Source organism: Oryza sativa, chromosome 7, assembly GCF_034140825.1.
Source record: "Oryza sativa Japonica Group chromosome 7, ASM3414082v1".
In the NCBI taxonomy this organism is placed as follows: domain Eukaryota; kingdom Viridiplantae; phylum Streptophyta; class Magnoliopsida; order Poales; family Poaceae; genus Oryza; species Oryza sativa.
In genome coordinates this window covers 7435721-7443745 of record NC_089041.1, presented here as the reverse complement: position 1 = coordinate 7443745, position 8025 = coordinate 7435721, and the positions used below count along the sequence as shown (strand labels likewise).

The 8025-nt window shown below is 44.0% G+C and overlaps 1 long non-coding RNA gene across 1 annotated transcript; it reads right to left on the bottom strand.

The window, feature by feature from the left end:
• Positions 1–5830: 5830 nt before the first annotated feature.
• Positions 5831–8025, bottom strand: LOC136357304 (uncharacterized). The gene is made up of 3 exons (XR_010742527.1): positions 7622–8025; positions 7332–7438; positions 5831–6668 (listed from the first exon to the last, which is right to left on the bottom strand). It is a non-coding gene; the product is annotated as an uncharacterized lncRNA (long non-coding RNA).

Here is an 8025-nt window from a genome sequence, read left to right as displayed (position 1 = left end):
CTTTTTAATTTTTTTTATATTTTTTTCAAATAAGACGGACGGTCAAATGTTGAACACGGAAATTCAGGGTTTCTCTTTTTTATATGGACGGAGGGAGTATATGTTAAGTCAGAGGATCCTTTTTAAAGATGGACTACCAAGACTGACTAACCTTATCATGAGATGATTGGAATATAAGGAACTTTCATATGACCTTTTTTTCTAACTTCATCTGAATTTTTTTTCACAGGTCGATGAAGGCCGAAAGCTCTACCATTCGAATCAATTAATTTTTAGACTGTAGTTGGAATGAGACCAATGTTGGAAATTTGGTCATAATTCGGCATATTTTACTCCAAAATATTAAGACAATAAACATGACATTTGCAATATGAGTAGATATAGTGACAGTGATAAATGTATACAACTTGAGTATGCTTAATATGAAATAAGCATTAACATTTACATAGTAACGCAATGCTACCATTGCGAAGAGTATTAACAAAGAAACATCTAATAGAATCGGGAGAATGAAAGTATACCTCGAGAACGTCCCACCGCTGGATTTTGAGGCAGTATTGCCTCCGTTGATGTCGTTCATCTTCTTGTCTCCAATCTCCGTTGACATCTTGGTGAAGGCGCCGATGCAGCAGCAGTAGCCGCGAAGAACAAGAGCAGTCGCGCTTGAAGCGCTACCAAAAACTTGATCGCCCGCCTACCCGTGCAAGTTCTCAAGCGGACGGAGTTCCGGAGGCACCTGCTTGTCCCGTACACCTATGCGCGCAGGTGAACAGAACCGGGGAATGATTCTGCAGCTCAGGAACAGAGGAGGAGGAACTCGAAGTGCAATAGTCGTGAAGAACTTCGTCCGTCCTTCTGGTCGCTGCGGAGTATATATATGCGAGCGCGAGAGTAACGTTCAGAGTCATCAACCGCGGTGTTTAATTTCATAACCGACGCGCTCGTTAATACGGAATCAATTCACGGCGTTTAATTCCATAACCGACAGAATCAATTCACGACGTTTAATTCCGTAACCGACGCGTTCATTGATACGAAATCAATTCTCCATGTTTATTACCGTCCGTTACAAAACGAGAGAGCGCAGCAGCTGCTGTTGTCTGCCTCGCCTCGCCTCGCCCCGCCTGGTTGTCCGCGCACCATCTCAACCGGTCTACAGAGACTCTCCACTAGCTCTGTATTTAAGTTGAGACCTCTTCACTTAGATTTCCAAGGTGGTGTTATTACCCATAGCACTTAATGTGGGCCAATGGAATTTATTAGGATTTAATTGGGCCTAGCCCATTAATCTAACAATCCCCACCAAATTTCATGGCTCACAGGAAATGCTCTCGGTTCTGATCCTGTTTGTTATACCAGTGTTTCGGTGGAGACTGTTAAGTTGAACTTCCACCTAGGAAAAGAGCTACACCAGATCACAACTAAACAATGGACTATGACTTGAATTGTCAGTCTTATGCGATTCAGGTTTCACTCAAACCCTTAACTGGTACTAGGCTGCCGTTTGCATCCCCTCTATTTGGAGCGTATAAGTCATACTCCTGGCCTTTTCATGAGTATCTAGATATCACCCAGATCTCATAGACTGTGACTAGCAGTCGGACTCATATAGGTGTGTTCCTTCTAAGATGTTATGTAGGCCAACATCTCTGCTTTATGAAAAGCCACTCGGATCACATTAAGGTGTATACCATACTACCATACAGATTAGAAGAGAAGTGCATCATGAAGATAAGCCCATTTTAGGGTCTCTTCTCTCAGTTACACAATAGTTTGTTTCACCATCCAAATTCACGGGATCTGCGATCACAATGGACAGGTTTCCACCATTGTGCAACTCTAAGTGGGTCTCAAGCCCATCTCCCTCGATGCACAGTCTATCACATTACGTGGTAGCCCCTTGGTAAACTGATCTGCCAGATTTTTAGCCGTCTGGACATAGTCCAATGCTATCACTCCGGAGTTTTTCTGCTTACTGACAGACTTCAGTCTTCTTTTAACATGCCTGGATGACTTCATGTTGTCCTTCGAACTGTTCACTTTAATAATCACTGTTTGATTATCACAGTTCATCAGGATTGCCGGTACTGGTTTTTCAACCACCAGCAAGTCCATCAGGAGCTCACGAAGCCGTTCGGCCTCAACTGTGGCAGTATCTAAAGCTGTGAGCTCTGCTTCCATTGTTGACCTCGTTAAGATGGTCTGCTTGCAAGACTTCCAGGAAACAGCGCCACCTCCAAGTGTGAACACATACCCTCTTGTGGCCTTTATCTTATCAGCATCAGATATCCAGTTTGAATCACTATAGCCCTCCAGCACTTTTGGGTACCCGGCATAGTGAATTCCATAGCTCATTGTCCCTTTTAGATAGTGTATTACTCTTTCAAGAGCATGCCAATGATCATCTCCCGGATTTGAAACAAACTGGCTCAACTTGCTCACAGCAAATGAGATGTCAGGCCTCGTTGCACTAGCTAAGTACATCAATGAACCAATGATCTGGGAGTATCTCAATTGATCCCTTGCTATTCTTCGGTTTTTCCTTAATAGCACACTAGGATCATAAGGAGTAGGAGCTGCCTTGCAGTCACTATAACCAAAGCGACTCAAGACTTTGTCCACATAGTGAGATTGCACAAGTGTAATCTCACCCTCATCTCCTCTCAGTAGTTTAATGTTAAGAATAACATCAGCCACTCCCAAATCCTTCATTTTAAAGCTTTTGGACAGAAAGTCCTTGACCTCCTCAATCACATTGAGGCTGTTCCCAAAGATCAATATGTCATCGACATATAAACACAAGATCACTCCCTCTCCCCCACCATAGCGATAGTACACACATTTGTCAGCTTCTTTCACAACAAAGCCAACAGATGTAAGTGTATTGTCAAACTTCTCATGCCATTGCTTAGGCGCTTGTTTGAGACCATATAAGGACTTCAACAGCTTGCACACCATTCCCTCCTGACCTTCTAGTACATACCCATCTGGTTGATCCATATAGATCTCCTCCTCCAACTCTCCATTGAGGAAAGCTGTCTTAACATCCATCTGATGGACGAGTAGACCATGAGAGGCTGACAGAGCGAGTAGGACTCGAATCGTGGTCAAGCGAGCAACAGGTGAATAAGTGTCGAAAAAAAATCCTCGCCTTCTTTTGGGTATAACCCTTGGCCACAAGCCTTACCTTGTACTTTTCAATTGTACCATCAGGCCTAAGCTTTTTCTTGAAAACCCATTTGCATCCTACAGGCTTGTACCCATATGGACGCTCGACAACTTCCCAAGTACCATTAGACATAATTGAGTCCATCTCACCGCGTACCGCTTCTTTCCTTTCCAATAGTCACATCAGGAGATGAATATGCCTCTTCAATGGTTCTTGGAGTATCATCCACAAGATATACAATATAGTCATCTCCAAAAGACTTTGCAGTCCTTTGTCTCTTACTCTTTCGAGTTGCCACAATGTTATCCTCCTCAGGATTTTCCTCAAGCGTTTGATCAATGTGTTCTATCGGCATAAAGTGCTCAGGGGATAAAATAGGTTCTTGACTAGAAGTGCTATGTGCATTTTTCACAGGAAATTCATTCTCAAAAAATGTGGCATCTCTGAACTCAGTAATTGTACCAACACGCATGTCGGGTACTCCAGAATTTACTATTAAGAACCTATGTCCCACACTGTGGATAGCATAACCAAGGAACACACAATCTACGGTCTTTGGTCCAAATTTATGCTTTTTGGCTATAGGTATATTTACCTTGGCCAAACAGCCCCATGTGCGCAGGTGAGAGAGATTTAATTTCTTTCTTTCCCATTCCTCGAATGGTGTTACTTCCTTATGCTTAGTAGGAATTCTATTCAGGACATGACACGCAGTCAATATTGCCTCACCCCACCATTCCTTGGAAAGTCCTGTAGTGTCTAACATGGCATTCACCATCTCAGTTAGAGTGCAGTTCTTTCTTTCGGCTACCCCGTTTAACTGGGGTGAATAGGGAGGTGTCCTTTCATGAATAATTCCAAACTCTTCACAGAAAGAAGTAAATTCATTGGAAAAATACTCTCCACCCCTACCAGACCTCAACCGTTTGATTTTCCTTTCCAGTTGGTTTTCTACCTCAGCCTTATAGATCTTAAAGTAATGCAGTGCTTCATCCTTTGTTTTCAATAAGTACACATAGCAAAATCTAGTGCAATCATCTATCAGTGTCATGAAATATTTCTTTCCCCCTTTAGTCAACACGTCGTTCATTTCGCACAGATCGGAATGAACAAGTTTTAGTGGTGCCAAATTCCTCGCCTCAGATGCCTTGTGAGGCTTGCGAGGTTGTTTCGATTGAACACAAGTATGGCACTTAGAGCCTTTGACTAAAGTGAATTTTGGAATTAAACTCATATTGGCTAAGCGTGTCATACAACCAAAATTCACATGACAAAGTCACAAATGCCACACATTGGACTCATCATCATCATCGCTTACATGGTTCACAACTTTATTAAACATATCATCCAAGGAAAAGCGAAACAAACCTCCGCTGTCATAACCTTTTCCAATAAACGTTCCATATTTAGATACGACACATTTATTGGATTCAAACACAAGTCTAAAACCATCTCTACATAGTAGAGAGCCGCTAACTAGATTCTTCTTTATTGAAGGGACATGTTGCACGTTCTTCAGCTGCACGATCTTTCTCGAAGTAAACTTCAGATCGACCGTACCAACACCATGAACAGCCGCAAGTGATCCGTTTCCCTTCAACTAGGAGGAACCTCTCCCGACTTGATAAGAAGAAAACAGGGAAATGTCCGCACACACATGAATATTAGCACCAGTATCAACCCACCAATCAGGTGAGTGACAGACAGAGAGAACTGTTGCTAAAAATTTATCATACCACAATGTTCCTCCGCCCTCACTAATAACCATGTTTGCAGACTTCTTGTCCTTGCGCTCAGGACAATCCTTGGCCCAATGCCCAGGCTTGCCACACACAAAGCAATCTCCTTTTGCCTTTCCTTTGCCTTTCTTCTTAAAATTGGTTGTAGCCTTGGATTTGATGTCAGGTTTGACTTTCTTGTTGTTGTTGTGGGATGCGTGAGTGTTCTTCTTCTGCACCAAATTAGCGCTAGAACCTCCCTCGATCTTTTTGCCCTGGTTGTCCTTTGCCCTCACCTTCTCCTCAATACCCAAAGAGCCAATGAGATCAGTAACACTGAACTTTTGCCTCTTGTGTTTTAGAGAAGTAGCAAAGTCCGACCAAGAAGGTGGCAATTTGGCAATAATGCCTCCAGCCACAAACTTGTCCGGCAACTCGCAGTTGTTGTTCTCAAGTTCCTTTACCAGCATCTGAATCTCATAAGCCTGTTCCACTACAGAACGGTAATCGACCATCTTGTAGTCATAGAACTGCTCCATGACATACAGCTCGCTGCCGGCGTCGGAAACCCCGAACTTGACCTCAAGAGCATCCCACATGTCCTTCCCTAAAGGTATGTGCATATACACATCCACAATATTATCGGCGAGCACACTGATCAATGCTCCACGGAACAAGCAATCCGTAGCCTCGAACTTAGCCTCCTCCTCAGGAGAGAGAGGCGGTTCACTCGGTTTGCCCCATGAGACAAAGAAACAATGCATCACCGTCAACCACAAAAGTGCACGCGCTTTCCATCTTTTATAATTTGAACCATCGAAAGCACGTGGTTTTAGTGATGCAGCAAAGCCAACTACCAAAAAAGACCCATCAAGTTTTTGGATTGTTGGAAATTTGGTCATAATTCGGCATATTTTAATCCAAAATATTAAGACAATAAACATGACATTTGCAATATTAGTAGATCTAGTGACAGTGCTAAATGTATACAACTTGAGTATGCTTAATATGAAATAAGCATCAACATTTACATAGTAACGCAATGCTACCATTGCGAAGAGTATTAACAAAGAAACTTCTAATAGAATCGGGAGAATGAAAGTATACCCCGAGAACGTCCCATCGCTGGATTTGAGGCAGTATTGCCTCCGTTGATGTCGTTCATCTTATTGTCTCCAATCTCCGTTGACATCTTGGTGAAGGCGCCGATGCAGCAGCAGTAGCCGCGAAGAACAAGAGCAGTCGCGCTTGAAGCGCTACCAAAAAACTTGATCGCCCGCCTACCCGTGCAAGTTCTCAAGCGGACGGAGTTCCGGAGGCACCTGCTCGTCCCGTACACCTGTGCGCGCAGGTGAACAGAACCGGGGAAGGATTCTGCAGCTCAGGAACAGAGGAGGAGGAACTCGAAGTGCAATAGTCGTGAAGAACTTCGTCCGTCCTTCTGGTTGCTGCGGAGTATATATATGCAGGCGCGAGAGTAACGTTCGGAGTCATCAACTGCGGTGTTTAATTTCGTAACCGACGCGCTCGTTAATACGGAATCAATTCACGGCGTTTAATTCCATAACCGACGGAATCAATTCACGACGTTTAATTCCGTAACTGACGGAATCATTGATACGAAATCAATTCTCCGTGTTTATTACCGTCCGTTACAAAACGAGAGAGCGCAGCAGCAGCTGCTGTCTGCCTCGCCTCGCCTCGCCCCGCCTGGTTGTCCGCGCACCATCTCAACCGGTCAACAGAGACTCTCCACTAGCTCCGTATTTAAGTTGAGACCTCTGCACTCAGATTTGCAAGGTGGTGTTATTACCCATAGCACTTAATGTGGGCCAATGGAATTTATTAGGATTTAATTGGGTATAGCACATTAATCTAACAACCAATTTATATGATTTTCTTTTTGAAGTTTATTTGAAATTTTCATCTCTGTTCGAACCCGGAAAGTCCTAGCTACCATTGGAATGCATAAAGTTATAAGACTTCATTAGGAACCAAATTAATTTATACTGTAAAACTTGTATGTGGAAGTTTACGAGAAATTTTCACCTCTCGGTGAAGGCCGAAAGCTGTATATAAGATCACAAACATGAAATCCACTATTGTCTATCTCAACATTGCTGAAAGGATAAGTGTCCATTTTAAATGGATAAAAAGGTTTGATACAAAATACTCCATCGGTTTCAAAATATAATATAATTATTTATGCATACTTTAAAAAATGTACATGTACTTCTAATATTATTATACCTCTGTAAAGTTTTAGCCTAAATTGGGTAAATTATATTTTAACCGTAACAATATAATTTTCTTTTCATACGTGTGATGAGTTTGAAGATGAGATTTTACATGCACATGTAATATTAACTATTAAATGCATATATATACAACTTTACTAGCAATCAACGATCAGGAATTAGGAATGGATTAAAGTCCTTCCTAACCTGCTAGGGAGATGTATCACCACTACTAGAAAAAGCATTTTCGCGCCGACGTTGGGTACGTATTTATTTTTCGCAGGCGGATATAACCTTCGGGCCCAAATGATCGCCTACAAAAATGTAAACCGGGTTAAATCTCGCTGTCCGCCTGCAAAAATACTCTTTATTTTTGAAGGCAAACCTCTTATGTGGTCCACCTACAAAAATGAGTGTGGAATATAAATAGACAAGGCTGGAGAAGATTTTTTTTCTAAGTCCTCAGCATTCTCTCCCTCACTTCTCCTCTCCCTCACCTCTCTCTCCCTCAGATCCCTCACAGCGACAGGCGGCGGGGGAACCAGCGACTGGCGACGAGCAGGGGCAGCGGGATCCACACGCGACGGAGAGGCGCGGGGTCGGCGGCGGCACCAGCGAGACGCAGGTCGGGGCAGCAAACGGCGACGGCGACGGTGATACTCGGGGCCGCTTGGCTCCCTCCCAGATCCGGCCGAGGGGAGAGGGGGGAGGACCTGTGGCGGCAGCGGTGGTTCGCCTCCCTCCCAGATCCAGCTAGAGGGAGTCTGGGGGAGGGCGGCAGCGGTTCCCCTCCCTCCCAGATCCGCCCCCACCCCGGCGGGGGCAGCGGCGCCCCTGCAGTAGATCGGCCCTTCCTCTCCCTCTCCCTAACCCTAGATCGGCCGGAGGTGGGTAGGGGCAC